At 40.9% G+C, this 22,657-nt stretch overlaps 1 protein-coding gene across 1 annotated transcript in view; it reads right to left on the reverse strand.

Moving 5' to 3' along the window:
* Positions 1 to 20,500, reverse strand: part of NLGN1 (neuroligin 1) — a 477,276-nt gene extending 456,776 nt beyond the window's left edge. Inside the window, exon 1 of the mRNA XM_061452521.1 lies at positions 20,460 to 20,500. The gene's annotated coding sequence lies outside the window, so the exon portion shown is untranslated. The remainder of the gene's footprint in view (positions 1 to 20,459) is intronic.
* Between the last annotated feature and the right edge of the window lie 2,157 nt (positions 20,501 to 22,657).

The raw sequence follows: 22,657 nt of genomic DNA on the forward strand, positions 1-22,657 counted from the left end.
ATAGTAGAGGCAAATAACTACTACTATCTGCTGGCTCCTGAGCAGCCTATGCAAAATGAACTGCTAGTTTTAGACCTGTTTATATTAGATAAATTCTCACTTTGTAAAACTCACCTCTCTAACCAAACAGCTTTATCAGCAACCTGCGTCCTCAGCATACAGAAACAAAAACTTATTACTCATAAATTAGCTAGTTCTTTCCTGTCAGTGCAGGAACAGGGTTGCTGCTGATGAACTGTATTGCATTATGCCTAACCTATTCCTGAAGTACTCATGTTTTGTCTAGGGGCTTCTACACAGCGAGGAACAGTCTTTTCCAGTATTTCCCAGGTGGCCCAGATCTAAGTGTAGTAGAGGATTTCACAATTAGTCTATAATCTCATGAGATGCAGCCTAAATTTCTCTTCTTCTTAACTCAATCACATTTTTTTAACTTAAACTCTCTACATAATTCTTGCCTTTTCCATTATCTGAATTACAGTAAAGTTTGTAATGCCTTCTCCTCCCCCTGTACATCATAAAACAAAATGTTTCAGGTTTCCAGGTTTTTTGTTTGTGTGTTTTTTGCTGGTTTTGGTTTGTTGGGGTTTTGGTTTTGTTTTGTTTTTTTGTTGTTTTCTCTTTTGTTTTGGTTTATATTTTTGTTGGTTTTGTGTTGTTGGTTGCCTGGGGGGGGGGGGGGGGTTGCAGGGTAGGGGTGATGATTTTCTCATCCCAACTTCACATCTCACTGGTAGCTTTGAGATTCATTTCCTATTTATATTTCTTATCTCCCAGACTCCACCAGATCACATGACAGACTGACCCTCGAGGTGGATGTTGGGGTACAGACTCCCTCTAGGAGCCATAATCCCCATTGCAGGACTGCCGTATGGCTTTCACTAAGGGATACCAGACATGAAGCCCAGAACTGAGGCAAGCTGCAATGCTTGCAGAGTGTGCCACTATGAGAGACATTGGTGCAACACCGGGAGGAAGAGAGGAAAGAAACAAATTTTTCATTACTACAACTACAAAGTTAGACAAGTCCACTGGGTTTTCCCAGCTTAAGATAAAAGCTAGGTCCCTGGCACAGCTTCCTGTTCCCTCTTTTTCCTAAAATACTGCTTCATCAATAACTCTGGTTTAAAATGCTGAATCTGCTGTATGAATAGAACTGTGCCAAAACCACTGAAGCCTCCAAAACCAATTCAGGCACCTTACCCATTCTTCTCTCTCAGGCACTCCACAAAAATTATCTCTGACCCTGATCTTAAAGATAATCTGCAAAGGTTTTGCTGAAAATTAAAAGCTTGTTTGAGGTCCCTTAGGAAGATTAAAGTACACAGCTTCTATAAATGGAATTACTGCAGTATTAAAATAAGATGTGAGGGACAGACCGCCAATTACTTTACACCTTCCCCTGGGACACAAAGCTGTGGAAAAAGCAAGAGGCAACTCAGAGAGCCCTCAGCTGCCTTTATCTTAGGGGCAGCCAGGAACCTGCTCAGTCTCCACATGATGACCCCATGCCGGGTGTACTGGCTGAAATCCCGTCGATGGGGATCAAAGGGGAGTCATTCCCATCCTGTCTGTCATGGCCCTACAAAGCCCAGCATGGACTGCAGGCCCTGGCAACATCCCTCTCTTCTTTCCACACCTTCCTGCTTTTCTGTTTCGGAGGCTGGGAGTCAAGTCAGCACCTAGCCACTGCATCAGAGCCATGCAGGCGTGAAGGAGTCTTGGTAGGACAGGCCTTTAGCTTTCCCCACCAGACAGTTCTCATGGGCAGGAGGTGCCTCTAAAATACCCTATACCTAATTCACCCCCTCCAGAGATCCCTATGAATATTTCCTGAAGACCTGAATTTTCCCTACTTGCCTTGAAGAGACGTTGGAACACAGTCAGATCCCATCCTACCTACATCTGGAGTCTCTTCCTCATTTTCCTCAGTTTTGGTTCTTTTTCCTCCCCTTTTCACTTTTTAAATTAAACCTGACTCAACAATTTACAACATTCTTCACTGCTCTGCACCTTGTGGAGCCCCATCTGTGTGTGCAAAATGCTTCCAAATCCAAATGTTAGTGCTCTGTATTGCAGTTTAACTGCTGGAGTTTTGAGGGTTTATGGTTTGGGGAAAGGAAAACTATCTCTGTCTCCCACAGAGGGGAAAACAAACCTGTTCTTTCCGTTTAGGCTTCTTAAGTATGGGATTTAATGGAAGGAAAAAACAGTTATAAAAGGGTAATATATATATATATATAGTATAGTGGTAAAGGAATGGAGAAACACTGCTGGAAAAGAAGGAATTACAACAGCAACATAAGTCCAGCTGTTCAGTTCCCTTGCTGTGTTAATGGCAGTGAAAAAGAACAATTCAGACCCTATCTTCTGCATGTCTTGCAAAAAATGGGAATCCAGCAACCCTGTTACCACAGGCTGCCACGGCTGCGCATTTCAGCATCTGTGATACACGCCCTGTGCCATTTATCCAGTGCTTGAGCCCAAGTGCCTCATAGGTTATCTATCATGGGCCATTCACTGATGTGGCACCAGCATGAAATCTGCTTTATAGTGTCTGCAAATGCGAAGTCAGCTGTAACATGACTGTAGCAGTCACCTTGTAGCACCAGGTTTTCCTTTTTTTACTTTTTTTCTCCAGCTGTGAAACAGCTCTAATTGAAAATGAGTTAAGTTCCCTTTGAATTTAAGGGAACACACGTGTTTTAAGTAGGGGCCAAAAAGTTGGGAGAGGAATGTAGAAAATTTAAGCAAACATCATTTAGAAATGCTGATGTGGGCTTGAAGCTGACTGCAGTTTTGCTCGGCAGAAATTACAACAGCCTTAGTCTAAAGCTGTCCTTCAACTACCAGCACCATTAAAGGAGCAACCCGAGCAAGCCCCAGCCACCATCTCCTACAGCCACTCTTCCTAGTGGTGCTGCTGCAAAAAGTGAGCAATCACTCCCTCAGGCACAGAGGCTCATGTCTAAGGAAATGTCTCAAAGTGCTGTGCACCCCATCAGCACAGCCTGAAGCAGTACCTGCATGCGGCAGAAACCATTTTACTCTGGATAAGATATTGGAGAAGGAAATTAAGGGAGACAGTTAAACTGTCAACTTGAGGTTTGAAGTGGGGGGGGGGTGTCTACTTTGGAATGAAAATCTGACTAGAGTTGCACAGTCAGCTGTTGACTTTTCTTTCAAAATTTCCCTACAAACTGTGGAAGGGGGCCAGACACCAGCTTCAGCAATTCATGCTTGATCTGTTATGGGAACTGTGTGTGCTTGTCATAATGAATATTTTCCTTGAGTCAGAAGAAGATGGGGAAATCCAAGAATTGCAGAGAATGAAGGAAAATGGATTTACAGGGCAAGCTGTAATTGTTGTGCTACAGAAATTAAAGGGGTTTATGCTACTGTTTCATTACAAATCTAAAGGCTCTTTTCTTAAGGCCAATGGAGACTTTCAAATTGAACTCTACCTGAACTACAGTAATTGTTTGTATGATGGTTAAAATGATGCAATGCAGCATATTCTGAAATGTGCATGTAATTTATATTAATTGTACAGCATACTAACCTTTTAGAGCCTGCAGTGAGGCTGTAGCTCTGTGGCAATACATCATATACAGATTCGAAGGGGGATGGGCTTGTAGCTGGGCTTGCCCCAGTGGGGCAGCGCTCCAGAATTAATAAAGACTGGGAGGCCTCCTACAATCCTAGGGTGAAATCGGTGTGCTCAGCTCGCTCCCTGAAATGCCTGTACACCAATGCGCGCAGCATGGGAAATAAGCAGGAGGAGTTGGAAACCTGTGTTAAGTCAGGAGACTATGATCTGGTGGCAATTACAGAGACGTGGTGGGACAGCTCACATGACTGGAATATAGTCATGGAGGGCTATGTCCTTTTCAGGAAAGACAGGCCAGCCAGGCGGGGTGGTGGGGTTGCTCTTTATGTGCGGGAGGAACTACAATGCACCGAGTTCTGTCCAGGGACAGATGATGAGCGAGTTGAGAGTCTGTGGGTGAGAATTAAGGGGCAGGCTGGCAGGGGCGATACTGTTGTAGGTGTCTGTTACAGACCACCGGATCAGGGTGAGGAAGTTGACGAGGCCTTCTACAGGCAGCTGAGAGCGGCCTCACAGTCACAGGCCGTGGTCGTTGTGGGGGATTTTAACTTCCCTGATGTTTGCTGGAAGGACCACTCGGCAACCCAGCCGCAGTCCAGGAGGTTCCTCCAGTGTATGGATGATAACTTCCTCCTGCAAATGGTGGATGAGCCGACCAGGAGAGGAGTGCTGCTGGATCTCATCCTCACTAACAAGGAGGATCTGGTAGAAGCAGTAAGGGTTGAGGGCTGCCTTGGTTGCAGCGACCACGAGATGGTGGAGTTCAGGATCTTGTGTGGCAGGACTAGTAGAATAGCAAGTAGAATTGCAACCCTGGACTTTAGCAGGGCAAACTTTGGCCTTTTCAAGCAATTGCTAGGGGAAATCCCATGGGCAGGGCTGCTTGAAGGTAAAGGGGCCCAAGATAGTTGGTTGACATTCAAGGACTGCTTTTTCCGTGCTCAAGATCGGAGCATCCCGACACGTAGGAAGTCAAGGAAGAGGGCCAAGAGACCTGCGTGGCTAAATAGGGAATTGCTGGGTATGCTCAAGTGGAAGAGGAGAGTTTACAGGTCATGGAAGGAGGGGCTGGCCACTTGGGAGGAATATAAGGCTGCTGCTAGAGGATGTAGGAAGGCAGCTAGGAGGACTAAGGCATCCTTAGAATTAAACCTGGCAAGAAGGGTCAAGGACAGCAAAAAGAGCTTTTTTAAATACATGGCAGACAAAGCTAACACCAGAGGCAATGTAGGCCCACTGATGAACGGGATGGGTGCCCTGGTGACAGAAGATAAAGAGATGGCAGAGTTACTGAATGCCTTCTTTGTCTCTGTCTACTCTGCTGCGGGCAGTCCTGAAGAGCCCTGTACCCCTGAGACCTTAGATGAAGTCAGGTCGACGGAGCGGTTTGCCTTAGTCGATGAGGAATGGGTTAGAGACCAGTTGAGCAACCTGGACATCCATAAATCCATGGGTCCAGATGGGATGCACCCGCGGGTGCTGAGGGAACTGGCGGAAGTCATTGCTAGACCACTCTCCATCATCTTTATCAAGTCTTGGGAAACGGGAGAGGTGCCTGAGGACTGGAGGAAAGCAAATGTCACTCCAGTCTTCAAAAAGGGCAAGAAGGAGGACCCGGGTAACTATAGACCGGTCAGCCTCACCTCCATCCCTGGGAAAGTGATGGAACACCTTATCCTTGGTACCATCTTAAGGCATATCAAGGATAAGAAGGTTATGAGGGGCAGTCAACATGGCTTCACCAGGGGGAAATCATGTTTGACCAATCTCTTAGCCTTTTATGAGGAAATAACACGGTGGATGGATGATGGCAGAGCGGTGGATGTGGTCTACCTTGACCTCAGCAAAGCATTTGACACAGTCTCCCACAGCATCCTCACGGCTAAAATGAGGAAGTGTGGACTGGATGATCAGGTAGTGAGGTGGACTGCGAACTGGCTGAAGGAGAGAAGCCAGAGAGTTGTAGTCTATGGGGCTGAGTCTAGTTGGAGGCCTGTAACTAGTGGAGTGCCTCAAGGGTCAGTACTGGGACCGGTATTATTTAATATATTCATCAATGATTTGGATGAGGGAATTGAGTGTACTATCAGCAAGTTTGCTGATGACACTAAGCTGGGAGGAGTGGCTGATACGCCAGAAGGCTGTGCTGCCATCCAGCGAGACCTGGATAGGCTGGAGAGTTGGGCAGGGAGTAACTTGATGAAATATAACAAGGGAAAGTGTAGAGTCCTGCATCTGGGCAGGAACAACCCCAGGTTCCAGTATAGGTTGGGGAACGACCTGTTAGAGAGCAGTGTAGGGGAGAGGGACCTGGGGGTCCTAGTGGACAACAGGATGACCATGAGCCAACACTGTGCCCTTGTGGCTAAGAAGGCCAATGGCATCCTGGGGTGTATTAGAAGGGCGGTGGTTAGTAGGTCGAGAGAGGTCCTCCTTCCCCTCTACTCTGCCCTGGTGAGACCGCATCTGGAGTACTGTGTCCAGTTCTGGGCCCCTCAGTTCAAGAAGGACAGGGAGCTGCTGGAGAGAGTCCAGCGCAGGGCAACGAAGATGATTAAGGGAGTGGAACATCTCCCTTATGAGGAAAGACTGAGGGAGCTGGGTCTCTATAGTTTGGAGAAGAGGAGACTGAGGGGTGACCTTATCAGTGTCTATAAATATATAAAGGGGGAGTGTCACGAGGACGGAGCCAGGCTCTACTCAGTGGCAAACAATGATAGGACAAGGGGTAATGGCTACAAACTGGAACACAAGAGGTTCCACTTAAACTTGAGAAGAAACTTCTTCTCAGTGAGGGTGACGGAACACTGGAACAGGCTGCCCAGGGAGGTTGTGGAGTCTCCTTCCCTGGAGACATTCAAAACCCGCCTGGACGCATTCCTGTGTAACATTATCTAGGTGTTCCTGCTCCGGCAGGGGGATTGGACTAGATGATCTTTCGAGGTCCCTTCCAATCTCTAACATACTGTGATACTGTGATACTGTGATATAGTGAGGCAGGAGAAACAAGTTCAGGGTTAGCCTATCAGTGACTTGAGCTTTCCAGCACATGTGGGTACCAATAAAGACAACAAATTTCCTTGGTCCTCACTGATAAGCTGCAAGATCTGTCACTACTCATGATCTTGAGTGAGTCATAGCAGCAGAAGGCTCTGACAAGAGCCTTTTGGTCCATTTTCACAGATATAATTAGTCATATCTAACTGAATGTTGGGGTTTAAACCCTAGCCAGACAGCTTGCTCACTCACTCCCAGTGAGTGGTGCTGGGCTGAGAGCAACCGAGCCCCCCCCCCCCCCCCCCAGGGCTCTCCCCTTCCCCGCTCCCGTGAGGGATGGGGAGGAGGACCGAACGAGTGCAGCTCTCACGGGCTGAGACAAGAACAGTCCAGCAACCAATGTACAACACAAATCACCACCGCTACCACCAACGACAACAATAAGAGAAAATAACAAGGGAAGAGAATACAATACCACTCGCCAAGAAAAGAGTCCCACCCGGAAGCCCATGCCCTTCCAGGTAACTCCCAGTTACATCCTGGGCATGACGTGCTGTGGTATGGAATACCTCTTTGGTCAGTTTGGGTCAGGTGTCCTGTCTCTGCTTCCTCCCGGCTTCCCCTCCTCCCTGGCAGAGCATGAGCCTCACAAAGTCCTTGGTCAGGGTAAAAATCACTTGGCAACAACCGAAAACATCGGTATCACCAGCACTGTTCCCAGGCTGGAAGTCAAAACTCAGCACTGCACCAGCTACCACGAAGGAGAAAAATGACTGCTACTGCTGAACCCAGGATACTGAATAAAAATGAAAATAATTGACAAAATGGGTTTCTCAGAACTCATTTCAAAAACCACTAGGGCTCTTATTGTATAAGCAGGCTCCATTGAAGTCAATAATTTCACTAACTTACATAAGCTGACAACTGCCCATTGAATTTAATGGGAAATTATATCCTTTCTATAGATTTTCTCTACTGCCCATAATTACAGTTCTCACATTCTACAGGATGATTCAATGATCAACCTTCTGCTTCAGACCTTTTCTTATGAAGGGTTTCAGCCCACCATTTTGGAAAGTAAGTAAATGAGAGAGATTCAGATCAGCTTTTAGACTAAGTACAACCCAAAACTTACTACTTATTGCTATATAACATCCAAAACATTACATTCACAGAAAAAATTTCTTGCACTTAATATGTGAGCAAACATGGACTCCAGAAGAATGGCACTGGCCATCAGGGAGATCCAACTGGGTGCAGGAGCCTCCTTGTGCAGCTCAAATAGCCACAATCTACAGTTCAATCTACATTATTTTTCAAAACCAGCCAAATTTGCACTTTAAAAATTACAAATTTGTATTTAAAAGTTAAGAAAAAACTATATCAGAAATCTTTTACAGATTTCCAAACACATTCAGAGGTCAAAAAAAGCTTGGAGTTTTATTGGGAGTATAGTTTTAACTGGGGCCGAATATACAGGAAAAGTAATTTCTTCATAGATGGGGAAAAATAAATTTTAGAACAGAACCTTAGATTATATCCGTCAAATTACACTGATCTACTGATCAAAGATAAGACTTTATTAACTTGAGACAAAATGGTGGAATTCATTTTTAAAAGATACTGCAAAACCTATGCAGAGAGCAGCCCCTCCAGCTCTGTGAGAATTAAAAGCTGTCTCTTCCAGGGTAGTTGCAGAGCCATTCATCATTAATTTAGAAAACTCTTCTCAAGCTACTGGGACATGCTTTGCAAAGAACTTTAGTGCCTTTAGAACACTCTTAAAGATATTAACCTCTATATTTGATGTTACAGTGCTCCATAGGTAAGCCTGGGACAGAAGCACCTCATTCCATGGTGCGCATCCCCAATGTGCTGTGACAAAAATGATCACCCCAAGACAGCAGTAGTGTTCAGACATCTTCCCTTTGTGTTACACTCTCATAGCACCAGCAATATTAATCCACCTTTCCTTCAAGTAAAGCAGGATCCTGCTTTTTGAAGTAGTTAGGCATGTATTAAAACAACAAACAAACAAGCAAAAAAGCCACACACACACACACAAAAAGACCAACCCACAAAACAAAACAATGTTAAAAGAGTACATATAACAAAAAATAAACAAACCCTTCAGCAAGCTAAGGATGAGTGTGTAGGCTGATTGAGATCAATGGTAAAACCCAGGGTACTGAAGTAGTAATTAAAAATAAACAAACAGGAGATAAAAATAGAATTTAGACAAAATATTTTCTCAAAGTTTATGCAGTAGACAAGCACCCTATCAAAAACAGCAGGAGAAGAAATTTCTTTCTATTTTAAGTAAAATGAGATTCATTCCCTGTAAAAGGCAAGATGCAAACTCCAATTAAGCCAATTATCAAAGACAGACTAAATTCCAATTTTTGAGGTTTGTAAATACTTCTGAATATTGAAATTCAGAATTCAGAAACAGCCTGGTATTAGCCCTGCACATACACCAGTTACATCCTCCTCTGTCACCTAAAAGACCAGGAAGAGTATGATGCTAAATACTTTATTCTAGCTCATGTACCTTAGCTATTTAACACAAAATCAAAATGTAAGTTCAAGTGCCTTCTACCTAAATGACGGGCCCTTGAAAATGAGAGAGTATATTAGGGCACATCATTAAAAAAGCACAAATAAGCTGTAAATTTTGCTTTAATTCTCTCATTTTCTGTACTTTGAGGAGCACAATGATCATGCACTCCCCAGGAGTAACTTGTACTTGTTACCCCTCTTTTACATGTGACTCCAACTTTTTTGTAACTACCCTTTATGTACTGGAACATGGTGAGGAGGTCTCTCCAGAGCCACCTTTTCTCTAGGCTGAACACACACAGTTGCAGGGAGGGACAGATAAATTCAGCATCTTTGGTAACACTATTAGGTTATTTTGCTCTATCTACATTAATACTCATATCGTTCCAGCTAAGCTATAGCTATTACTGTTCCATATCTTAAGGGGGTTCCTTGGGAAATATTCCTGTTAAACAGCTGTGTTAAAGTACTGCATCCCAGCCAGTTTAGATGCACCATAAGTCAATTTTACATACAGATAGAACTTTTTCTTTCTGGACGCTCTTTAAGTTTTATATAAAATCCACCACAGATCTGAGGTGGAGTGTGAACAGCAGCAGAGGGCTATGGGCCACAAAAGGAAAAGACATTTAGGGCAGCAATAGCAGAGCCAACTGTAATTCACAATTGAGCACCTTAATAGCCAGAGTTTTCATGTTCTGGTCTGAAAAATCTGTTCAATATACACAGCTTCTCTTCAATAAGATCAGGGCTCTGAAATAAGCCAAACCTACCTACTGCTTAGCTGGCACTGAATTTGCTGAAGTATTATTCAGACGCATACCTATTAACAAACTTGAAAAGCGCAAGCCTTACTGAGGTCAATAAGAATAGGGATATTCGACAGAATATAGGGAGTTTTTTCATTCACTCAGTCTTGTCTGTATCAATGAGAGAAGGAGCTCTTGGGCACTGCTTTCACAGTAAAATTTGTGTGTGGTTTTTCATTACTATCACTAATATCCTCCAATTTCTCTAAAATCATTTTGACCAAAAATAGAGTTGTGATTGTAAAATGTGGGTAATGAGAAATGTTTTATCCTAAATATGAAAACATACCAGTGATAAAGCACAAATTGTTTCAGAATTGATGGAGAGCAGCTTTGAGTAAGTATTGTTGAAAAGCCCAGTCACCCATGTTGCAGAGAGCCAGCTGGCAAGCTCAAGGGGTGATGGCTCTCAGGAGGGTTTAGTGCTCTGCTCCAGCTTACAACTGTCCTGTCAGCAGTGAAGATCTCTTGGATTTTATCTATGACCTGGGACCACAAGGTGTCCTGGGTTCAGCAATAGCAGTCATTTTTTTCTCCTTGGTAGCTGGTGCAGTGCTGTGTTTTTGACTTTTGGCCTGGGAACAGCGCTGATAACACTGATGGTTTTAGTTACTGCTCAAATGTTTTAGTCTAGCCAAGGACTTTGTGAGCCTCATGCTCTGCCAGGGAGGAGGGGAAGCCGAGAGGAAGCAGAGACAGGACACCTGACCCAAACTAGCCAAAGAGGTATTCCATACCACAGCACGTCATGCCCAGGATGTAACTGGGAGTTAGCCGAAAGGGCACTCTCTCCTTGGTCAGGCTCGTTTCAGCGGGTGGTATCGTTTTCTCTTCCCTTGTTATTTCCCTTACCATTATTATCATTGGTGGTAGCAGTAGTGATTTGTGTTATACCTTAGTTACTGGACTGCTCTTATCTCAGCCCATGGGAGTTACATTCTTTCGATTCTCCTCCCCATCCCTCGAGGAGCAGGGGCGGGGAAGGTAAGAAGATGTGGGGAGTGGGAGAGCGACTGCCTGATTTACGGCTGAGCTTAAACCACGATAAAAGGCCAGATTCCAAGGAGAGCCAAAAGGCTGCTTAGAGAAGTTAGAAGTGTTCAAGTCAGCAGGAATTGATTTAATTTAGCTCATTTTTAATCGTCAGGGACTACCTGACACTACATTCCCAGCCTCTAATGAGTGGGTTTTGGGAATTTAGAGAAGAATGGCCATATCCCAGAGGAAGGGCATGCAGTTACTGAAACAGTTCACAGTTAGAGGCTAGACTTGTGAGACTGAATGTACTTTTTTTAAGCAGGCACCATGTTTCAGCTGTTGCAGTTCTGTGGTGGTTTTTTTTTTGTTTTGGTTTGGTTTTGAAGTGTTGGTAAAGAATAATTATGTTACTAACAATCTGGAATAATGGAATTACCCAAGCATGTGCTGGAATGTGAAACAAAAGTACAAGTAATCTCAGGATCCAAAAGTTAAACTAATCCATGGAAGCACGAGAAACTAATGCTGGTTACGTGACAGCTTACTACAGGACTGTTGCGTCTCCTTACTGCGTATATTGTCTTCTTCAAGACCCAAGACAGTAAGTCTGATCAGATATAGCCGTTTAAGTGTCCTGTCAATGATAATGGTCCACAAAAACAATCCAGCAATACAGTAAGTTACAGGTCAATTCACTTGAACAAATGAATTGAGTTTTCACTAGTCTGAGGAGAGCCAAAACCTCAAATCTGTGAGTTGGTGGGATACATTGGTATTTCTTATACAATTTTGTCATTTTGCTGTTGGAAATTTTAGTTCTTGAGAAGATTCAAATGAAGTATAAAAAAAGAAATTACTGCACCAGTCCACATTGTGCAACTGCTAGTGTCAGATACCTTGCCTGAACTAACATCCTCTAGCCCGAAAGCACCACTTTAAATCTCAGCGTAGTATTTTCTGTAGTCTTCATAACACACTTGTATCCTTGTCAAAGTATGTAGCTATGTATGAACTTGGCAACATAAAAAATTGGAGTAACATAGGCCTATATTAAATTATGCATAATACAAGAGCAAGTGGCAGATGGCATTGTAGAGTATGCTGAGATAGTGGTATTTATACAATAAGCATTAAAATAAATGTGTCTAGATGAACGAGGTTATTTGCAGGTATGACGCACCTAATGCTGAAATAAATGTTTATTTTCAGGTTGTATGCATCATGCACAGGTTATTTTAGACACTGTATCTGTCAGATTGAAGATTGATGTGACGCAGAAATGCAGACACCAGTAAAGGGAGCTCACAGGAGCATGTAGAGGAGAGATGAGTATTAAGGAGACAAAGGCTTCATAAAACAACAGCATGGAACAAAAAAAAAACCCTATCTTGACATCAGGGAAAAGAGGAGGGACAAAGGGAGGTGGCAAAATGCTTGAAAAATGAAATCAGGAGATTAAGAGACATGTCTTCGGGGAAAAAAAAAGAATGCAAGAAATAAAAGCAGCTGCTATAGAACGTGACAAACTCCTGGGAGAGGGAAAAATCCTATGACTTATGTTTCCCTCCAGCCCTTCACTCTACTCTCTTAGTAATGTACATGACAAAGGAAAATGGCAAGACCTGAACATGGAAAATACCGTAGCAAATCAGACCAGTGTCCAGCTTCTCCAGCACTCTACAAGTCCTCCCTATTTGGACTTGCACTAATATCTTGCTATTGAAGTGAGCAGTTGAGGTGCAGGTCCCTTCCACTGCCTGAATAAAAATGATGCGTAACAACCAGTGCAAATAGGGTATAACATTGCCTTAAACTACCTTGTCAACAGGTTTTTGACCTTAAGTATTGTTGCCCTAAATAGATACTTGTGTCCCTCTGGTTATAAAAGAGGGTAAAGATGCACTCACAAAAACCTCCCACGTTTTTGTGATAAGCAGCCGAGCTGTAGGAGGAGACAGGTCACATTACATTCTGTAGGGTTTTACTTGGAAGAAATTAGAATAATCACATGGGAATAAAAGGAAGCATTTGAGAAGGGTGGCTGGTTTGGAAAACTTGCTGGGCATAACAGTGAGACTTGGATCATAAAGAATATTAATGATGGAAGAAGAACACAAATACCACAGCTTCTGAATGGAAAGGCAAAGTCCCTCTCTGCAGTGTTTCAGACACACTAACAACCCTGCATGTTTTAACTGTTGTCCAGCCTTTCTCACTTAGTGATAATGCCGCTGCTTAATTTATCAGGCATGTAGCGCAGACCTTTCAGGTAAAGAGGTGAAATGTCTATGACAAATTAAGGATTTTTGTTTTCTTTTAAACACATCAGAAATAAAATGAACTTGAAGTCTCAGTCCACTGGTGCTTTTAGAAGCTCCTCAAATAGTCTATTCCAATTCCACAGCAATTGTATAAAACAAAATGAATAGCACAAATCCAGCAAATATATCTCCTGCCAAGATGAGCTCTCCTGTTTTAAAATCTTTTATAGCATCTAATGTATTTATTTGCATCAAGAGGGCATTACGCCAGTTAACATCTGTGTTCTCTAGAGTTGGTAATTCTGCCTCCCATAACTAGTCATCAATTCTGCATGAAAATACACAACTGTCTTTCCACTATAGATTCTATGTGCTGCTTAATTTTTCCATGCACATTTAGAGAAATGTTTACTGAAATACTTCTCTATAAAAATACATAGAAAGGAAAGGGAGATTTAAATGTCTTTGGATGCCCTGCCCCTACCTCGGGTTGTCATTTATAGACCTTTGGATTCAGGTCAGACATTCCATTATAAAAAAAATTAAAGACAAAATCTTCTGCTAATATAAATTGACATAGCTTCTTTGAAACACAGAGAATATTTCCCAGATGTCTATCAGCTAAAGATTTAGTCCTGAAAGCCTGAGACAGTTCACAGAATGCAAATGAAGGATACATATATCTAATGTGGATTAAATTACCTCAAATAACAATAAAATCAAGGCAGGTGTATCCTCCTCAAAAACAGGCATAACAAATTTTATAAGTAGTACATAATTTTCCCAATATAAAGTAACTTGAAAAACTAGATGCCAGAATTGTAAACACATTTAACCTCTCTTCAAATTTAGGTGCCTGAATACCTGTCAGTATTTAGCATTAAACAGCCAGGAAAGAAGCCCATTATTTCCATATGAGAAATTATAAACAAGAATCAAAGTCATAAGAGACAAAGAGAGGAGTTGAGATTTGGGCCAAGGTCACAAGCAACTTCATGGATCAAAGGCAAAAAATGTGCCAAGCAAAATTATGTAATTCATTACGATGTAATGAAAGAGCCAGTTTTGTTTTCAGCATCATCAAAAACTTTTCTTCCTCCGCTGAGACTCCTGCCAGCCTGACCAACCCCAGAAAGTAATTGCACAGCACTGCTAATTGACAGCATCCTCAAAGTCTGCAAGCTAAAACTCTACCTAAAGCACCTAAATCTCTAACTCTCAGTCCTAATATTTAGTTATTGCAATGACTGACTTGTCAATGTCTATGTCCGCTGGACCTGTTTTTATGAGAAGAGCTTGCACTTCTAACTATATCTTCTATGAAGGATTACATTGTAATTAGAAGTCGACACAAGAACTCTATTTGCACGTAAGCAGCCATTAAATTGAACCTGCTAGCATGGTCTGATGATTAACCTTCTAGTTATTGAGCTAACGATTGCCTAAATGTGAGGTAATTCATAATGGCCACTTACAAAAAATTTGTTGAGTATTAGCAGAAGGATGACTGACCACTTTTTACCACTGCATTCAGCATTTGCAGGGTACATTTTATTATCTGAATTTTTCCCCAAGACCCTTTATGACTTGCATGATTGGGATCTATGCCTTGGTTTCTGCATAGCTTCAATTGTACAAGAAAAAATAATATAACAATTCAGCAATGAGAACAAGGAATTTCAGTAGAAGTGCCATGTGCTCTGAATATCCACAGGAGAAGAAACACCTTTGATGAGGTCAAGAACATGCCCAGCTTTTCATCAAGAAAACACATAATGTTTTTTACTTTCTTGGGAGGTTTGTGAGCTAAATTATAGTTTCATTGGTATTGTCAAACACAGTACTCAGGTTTCCAGTTTATTAGTTAGAGGAAGTCATTTTATTTATTTGTTGTGGTTACTGGTTCTTCTTTTTTCCTTCAGATTTCTCTTTGGCTCAGTGTTTTCACTTGAAATTGCTCATATTTTGGACAAGAAAACAGATTTATTTTCTATGATATGCTTTCAATCGGTGATATCAGAGAACAAGTAGAAGAATGTGATATAGGTTTCAGGTTACATGCAGCAGCCAATATTCTAGGATTAATGTCTCAATTAAATGGAAGTATAACTTCAATATTCTTTTCAAAAATGTGTATCAAATCACACTGTCTTTCTCCTTTCTGGCAAATGTTTTAGTTATTTTACAGACCAGTGAAGTTCTGAGAGTCAGGTTCTTTTCTGTCTCAATCACAACAGAGTAGACTTAATTTTCAAGCTTGTATACATACTGTTTTCTTGCAGGAAGATTTATAGCAGTCCAACTTCAGTCAATACCTTAGTTAAAAAAACAACAGAGCTTTCAAACTGGCTATGACTGTAAACTACTCTTTACTTCACTGTTCAGATTATTAACTCGATTCATTCTTTTGTCTTGAAATCACCACCTTATAGACAGTCTTTATAGATAGTTCTATAGAGGGCTAAAGGGGAACCGTTCAGCCAATGCACCTTTTGCCTTCCCAGCCTCAATATAAATACTGAAAAATGTTTCAATTTGTCTCATATATTTAAAACAGGAAAACAGCTGCACTCTTACACAAAATGGCTATTGTTGATTTTTTTCAGGGGTTCTCACTGTATAACCCAAGAATCAAAAGCTAATGAGCTAACCCCAAGTAACTGAGAAATCCTTGGGGGGGGGGGTGGGGGTTGGTTCCTCACTCTTTCTAAACACTCAACTATGGCATTCAGAGACTTTTACATTTAAAAAAAAAAAAGTATTCCATATTCTGTCTTGATTTTAAGATATTCTCCCACACACCTGAGTCATGGTCAAGCTGTTTAGCCTAAATATAGTGTGATTAATATAAGTAGCAAGTTAAATTGTTCTTCTCAACCAGGATATTTTAACTCCATCTATATGTTTTCCAGTTACCCGAAGACCTGAACGTAAAGAGAAGTGAACTAGTGAGAGCCATTGGAATAGTTTGGCAAGGACTGATGCCGAACTTATAACAGACTTACTTCTTCATAATGCAGACAGCAAGAACAGGCACTGCCATCCACCCTAGAACTGGATTCAAAGCCCCTCAATACATTTGATGTTCCTTCTCAGAACTTTAAATTCTCCAGGTTGCCCCTAAACACAAAATAACACAAAACTTCTATTGTTCATTTTATAGCTAAATATTTCAACATTGTAGCTTGTTGTTTGAATAGTAATTAAGTATTTCTTATCTGCTTTTGAGTGTTACTTTTCTTATTCAAACACTTCTTGTTATTGAGCATATTGAGGTATATTCCTGGCTTCCACACTACAAACAATTAATTTGGCAGATGCTGCACCTGTCACTGTTTTGTGTGTCTCCATAAAAGAACAGAAAATTGCATTGGTGCAAATGTCTCTGTTGATCTGCTTCTATCATCAATACCTTCTTTACAGTTTACGCTGGCATCCATCAATTTTCACTGCATTCACACCAGATGATATAGAAACACCATGCATTCCAAACTCTGGCCACAGTCTCAGTAACAAACTTAACTATTTGTTTCTCAAGCTTCACACTCTAACATCTGGAAAAAATAGTAACAACAACAAAATCCTTGAGCTATATTATTCTGTTAGAAAACCAAGTTAAGTTTTTTGTACATCTGTATGCATGACGATCATATATTCAACCAAAAGGAATACAGGGTGATAGAGGTTCTTGTACTTTAGTGGGAAGGTCATTAGACAGGCAGCAAGGGGCTAAGAGAGTTATCCAAAGCAGAGATATTGAAAGATGCTTATGCCATAATCAGTTGTTTCATAAAAAGATCAGACCATGAACAGCAGCAGCACCAGCCTAGCTGCACTTAGCTGTTGTTTGGTTTTTTTTTTTTGTCCCAGAGAAGACACTTGATATCAAGTTTAATCATCCAATACTGTCAAACCCCAGATTCCTTATAAAAGGTCCTCTCACTGAAGGCATAGGGAAACTATTATTTTTTTTTAATGTAAGACTTCGTACTTCACATTTCAAGGGCTTTTTGCTTTTCATTCTTTTTCATACCTTTGGTATAAGCTAAAAATATTTTTAATAGTGATTGCCATGGCAATAAGTAAGCTAAACTCTCAGTGTTTGAAGTTCCAACTAATGCTTGACAGTTCAATGTTGTAATTGACTCAATTTATATCAAGTTTAACACAACAATTTCCACACAACACTTCGGTTCTTCATGGCTCCACACAGGGCAGCACAGGGGAAATTTGGATCCAGCTAGGAGAGGAGCAAGGACACTTGAAGTCCAAGTAATTTCTTGAAAGCAACAGTGCTGTGGGAACACACCCATAATAGATCCTGCTTTCAGCTAGGGGACTGAGGAGTGGGCATGGAAGGGTAGCTCTGAATTCCTTCCATAGGCACCTCTACCCAGTGTTCCTGCTTTGCCTTTTTCTTAAGCATAAAGCCTGTTTCACCAGCATTTTTGCAGAGGCAATAAATCCAGTCCTAAATAAAGAGACACGTGACCTTGGAAATAAACTTGAATGCACTGAAAGTGCCTCAATGCCTTTGGTGAGATATCAAGAAAATGAATTTCCATTGATATCATAAGAAAATGGTTACTGATAAGACATTAGGGGCAATTTTATCTCTCTACTTTGTTTTAGTAAAGAAATACAGTATTTCTATTCAAGTCACTCTGAAATTTGGTATCTGTTTGATTACAGGGGACATAAAAGGTAGGTGATCAGAAAACTTGCAGTGGTTGTTCCTGTTTGACTTGCACTATAAAGGGCAAGGAGCCTGATTTTAGAGACCCTAAAATATAAGAAGGGCTCAAAATCCAATCTAGAGCTTTTGTTTATTTTGGTTTTGTTTGCTTCAATAAATATACATTTTATCTTCTCTGCAGGGCACAAGTTTATCTTCCAAACAATGTCCATTTTGAAGATATACTCATCAGCATTGCAGTATAATTTTTTTTGAGATGTACTGGATTTCTGACTCCTATGGAGTAGGAGTAATGGAATAATATAAAGATTACAGCTTAAAGCATAAATACAGCAGAGTGTATTTGCCCTTGCATTTTGTAACAGACAAGGCTTTGGTATAAAGCCACACTATTAGAAAAATGCATAGCCTTACTCAAATCTGTAAGAAAAAAATCATATCATGCAGGTGCATATTCATGAGGCACACCAGGTGCAGGTAAATATGCTTGATTCTGAAACTACACATAGCTAGTCATCTGTAATTTATATATTCTCACCAACTTGTATTTTTGCATCTCTATTTAACTTTCCTCAAATCAAAAGCCGAGCTCATCAAACTGCACATTACCACTAGGAACCATTACCACAGCTTGACCCTTCATTAAGTTATCAATATTCATCCTAGCACTCTGCTCCAGAATCCACAATTAAATTATTGCTTTAATTGTCTGCTGTCACTAACAGATAGGGAAGTGCATGTGCGTAGTCCACAGCAGCAACTAAAGGTACTTCCTTAGTGCACAATTACAGTACAGATTGAAATGTTCTTTCTTTAGGCATAAGAAACAGTCATAAGTCACTGCTTCAACACAGCCATATCCAAATGATGGGGTTTGGAGTTTTCCTTTTTCCAAGTTGTGATTCACGCTCATACCTGCCACTGGCCTAATTTTAAAGTTATGGTGCTTTCTGCTTTCCAATCCATATCAGTATTCTGAGACTGCTGATACACACAGTAAGTATTTCCCTGAAAGTGGAGGGAGCTTTCAAAGTAGTTGTCCATGTTTTGAGTGTCTGGGAATCCTTTTTATATTTTGATGGGCATCCATGAAGGAGGAAAGGAATTGGCAACGACACACTAGAATTATGTTGGAAGGCCAAATTCTCCAAGTTTCCTAGTAAATAATGCTATTGTTTTACCCAGGCTAAGCCTCATTCTCCACTACACGTAGAACAAGAACAACCCAAAATAATGGGGAGCAGTGGCACACACCTGCACGCAGGTAACGTGACAGTGCCTCCAACAGCACAATATTCCTTTTATACTGTTTTGATTGTTTCATACTATATCAGAGAATTAAACTGTGCTGAAGTGGCTTATAGTTCTACCTAAGTTAAGAACTGACATTTTAATGGCACATTTGAGGAATTTATATAGACAAGTCATATGACCCTGACGTGATAGCTTAAATGTAGTCCTGAGTAATTCAGCCCAGACCCCAAGGGTTCAGGCAGAATCATAACTCTCTTTAGTCTTTTGAGCCATTAAAATTCAGCTAGACTGTGAAGTTGACAGCTGTTTACTGTAAGGTTACCTCCTGCCTGCCAAATAATAGGGCTGCAATTGGCATCCTTCCACCCTCTTAGTTGAGAAAAGACTGTTATAGCCAGAACAGAACTAAAACCTTTCCTCAAGCTGGAAAGGTGTGTATCTTTAAATAGGCTTAAGACTGAACTGGCCCATTACCTTACTTTGGTTATTTTCAAGGTAAACGTTACCACAACATTTGAGTGGAATATAAGTGCCAAACTAGAATTCAGCCTAGTAATACTAGAAGATCCACAAGAAGATTAAGAGTAATAGCACACATACTTCCAAAGCCTCCCAGCTCCCATTTTTCTCAGGATGCCCACGTTGCTGTGGGAAGAAAACTAGGCTTCCTGCCTTGATCCCTTAGCTAATAAATGAAAAGAAATACTTTTCCTTTGTCACATGGAAAAAAAGCCATAATTTTTTATGACCAGCCTCCAAGAAGATGCATATTAATGATGGAAAAAGAAAAAAAGTCATGTCACAAAAGGGGGCAGAAATGTCAGCAATATCCTCTTATTGGAGGCCAAAGCCCTTTGTCTCATAATTTTGTACTTCTGTGTTTTACTGTTGCTAAGCCCACTCTCAAGCCTGTTGAAAACATCCTGCATTACACCAGTATTAGCTAAAAATAGGGTAGGGGATACAATTACTCCTCTTCCTTTTTAGCTTCCTAAGTCTCCTGTGTGCTCTTTCTGCAAGTCCGTAAGTTTTCGCTCCCTGCCACAAAGCTTGTGCATCTCATCAAAGGGGACAAACCCTCCTCATTTTCCCTCATAGTCAGAAACACACACTCAAAGGTACAATTTTGAACCACTCAGAACACATGCATACAACTGAAATGTTTCATTTTTAAGCCACTCCATCTCTAGATTACATGAAAGGGTCTAGTCTTATGACTGCTCCCTCTTTGCATATTTTAAAACAAAATAAAGAGCTATTTCTTCACTTCTCTCAAAAACAGAGTAGGTACCTACCTGCAACAGCAGAGCTGATCAAGAAGCACTGCCATTCAACCAGTCCAGCTGCCTTAGGTGCCCAATCTTGAGAAAAGGTAAAGGCTTCCCACACCTCAACTTTTAACGGTTTCTGTTAATTAGCTCTAAATAGCTTCTCATGCACCTGGCTTTCCTAGGTCTTAGGCTCTGTGTTAGAGACCCCAAGTCCCAAACTCAGTGTGGGAGTTGGCTGTAGTGAGCAGCAACTGCTCTGTGGGTGTTTCAGGAACTGACTGGGAGGCAGCAGAATGCTTACTGCTACTTGTAGTTTTGAAGTCATTTGATACTTCTGAAAATCTTATTTAAGAGCTCTGAATAACACGAAATGTCAGAAAAAAAATGGAATGCAATTAAGATGCTTCTTGTGAACAACAAAAAAAAGCCCTTTTCTGAGTGGGTCATTAGGAAAGTGTTTCCACCTTACAGTGAGCTGCAGAGCAGATATCTGTACAGTCAAGTCATGGACTTGACCATGTGCCATGCCCAGGCCTAGTGCCAGGGCTAGTGCAGCTCTAACATTGAAGGCTCCGGAGAAGACTGCTCTGGACAGCAGCCCCATGTGCTGCATGCTATTGCATCCCTCTCTATATTACTCAGTGAATTTTGATAGTCTGGGCTGGTACTCCCATTCTCTTCAGCATCCATCAACAGTCAGCTGTTGTGTTCTCAATAAAAGCAATCCACACCATTCATGGACATTAGGATCAGCTGTAACTCCCATTTATTTTACTTGCCTTGCTCATTCATTATTATTTAGCTTGCCTTCCCTTGGCTTTTGTGTTGTTAGTTCCTCTGTTTTCCATGACTAAGATGGATGTTGAATTCTTTGCAAATGGGACTGTTCAACAGATGGCTGTTCAGTTCATGCTCCATTGGATTGATTGTTTGGTCTTTTTATAATTAGATTTTTCTGGTGCTTTGTATTATTTTAATGAATCCTTATTAATGGATGGGGCTAAACAAATAAGCTTTCCTCAAGTGTAACAACATTAAACAGTTAAGAGCATGCCATCTTTACATAACAGTAGCTAAAACCATTTTGGCCTGAAAAACATCTTCACACTCTCCTTGTGCAAGTGCAGGAAACTGTTTTGGATGCCATTATTTTTAAACACTTAATTAATTTTCTTCAAGCCAAGACTATTTTCTTCCTCTAATGAGAATTATAAAACCTGTCAGGTCTGAGTCTTCTATTTTTAGTCATTTTTTTGGAATTATGCAAGTCCAGAATTTAAAATAGAACATATGGAGGCTCCTCAACACAGTTCAAAAATGGCAAAACTAATTCCATAGAAAGATTTCTCAGAAAAAGCTGACTTGGAAGCCAAGTGGATCATGGAAAATTTTAGCAAAAAGTGTATTTTGAGAAAGTATGAGTTGCTTAAAATACTGTGCTGCATCTTAAACTGAACTTTAGCATTTGCTATCAGGAATGCTGTAATAACATTATAATTATCTATAATATCAGAAATTTTCTGTTCATCCTACTTAAAGGTAATACACTGTGAGTCACTAAAAATTATGAAACTGAATTGCCATTTCAATTTCAGGATATCATTACCTCAACTTGCACGACCCAGATATACCCAGCTAGGAAGCGATTTTCAATACGTATATGTATTTATATATGTGTATATATTGACATAGACCTTAAGAAAAACAGGCTCAACGAAATTTAACATCTCCTATCTTTTGGATAGTATGTTACTGGACACTGAGACAAAGTTACTCTGTGATGCTTCTCTTCCCATCTGTTATTTCTGTGATTCTTGGCAGTTTTTCCAACTGACAACTCCGCGTTGAAGGTCTGGATCCAGCGATCTGAGTGGGTGATATCTATCAATCTTGTGCCACACATATGCAACATTGCTAGGCAACAGGTAGCAGCATGACACCCACATTCTGTAATTTCCTTTTGGTGACTGAGACTTTTACTATATTAATTATACTGAACTTTATTCCATGTATTTCAGGCATTAACTTCTATGGAAAATATTTTTAAAAACTCTTTGAGCTAAGATTACTTTCTGTTGCATATTAAATGAACAGATATTGGCAACTGATAAAATCATCATTCTAACAATTGCCACATATGAATGGTGCACAAAGCCTTCTAAAATTGCAGATAAGTGGGATATCAGATTATTTTGTGTTGAAGATAACTATGCTACAAGGAA

The sequence above is a fragment of the Pezoporus flaviventris genome, unplaced genomic scaffold, assembly GCF_033815535.1.
Source record: "Pezoporus flaviventris isolate CSIRO_AGI_PZ_B2104156 unplaced genomic scaffold, CSIRO_AGI_Pfla_v1 ptg000013l, whole genome shotgun sequence".
Classification (NCBI taxonomy): domain Eukaryota; kingdom Metazoa; phylum Chordata; class Aves; order Psittaciformes; family Psittacidae; genus Pezoporus; species Pezoporus flaviventris.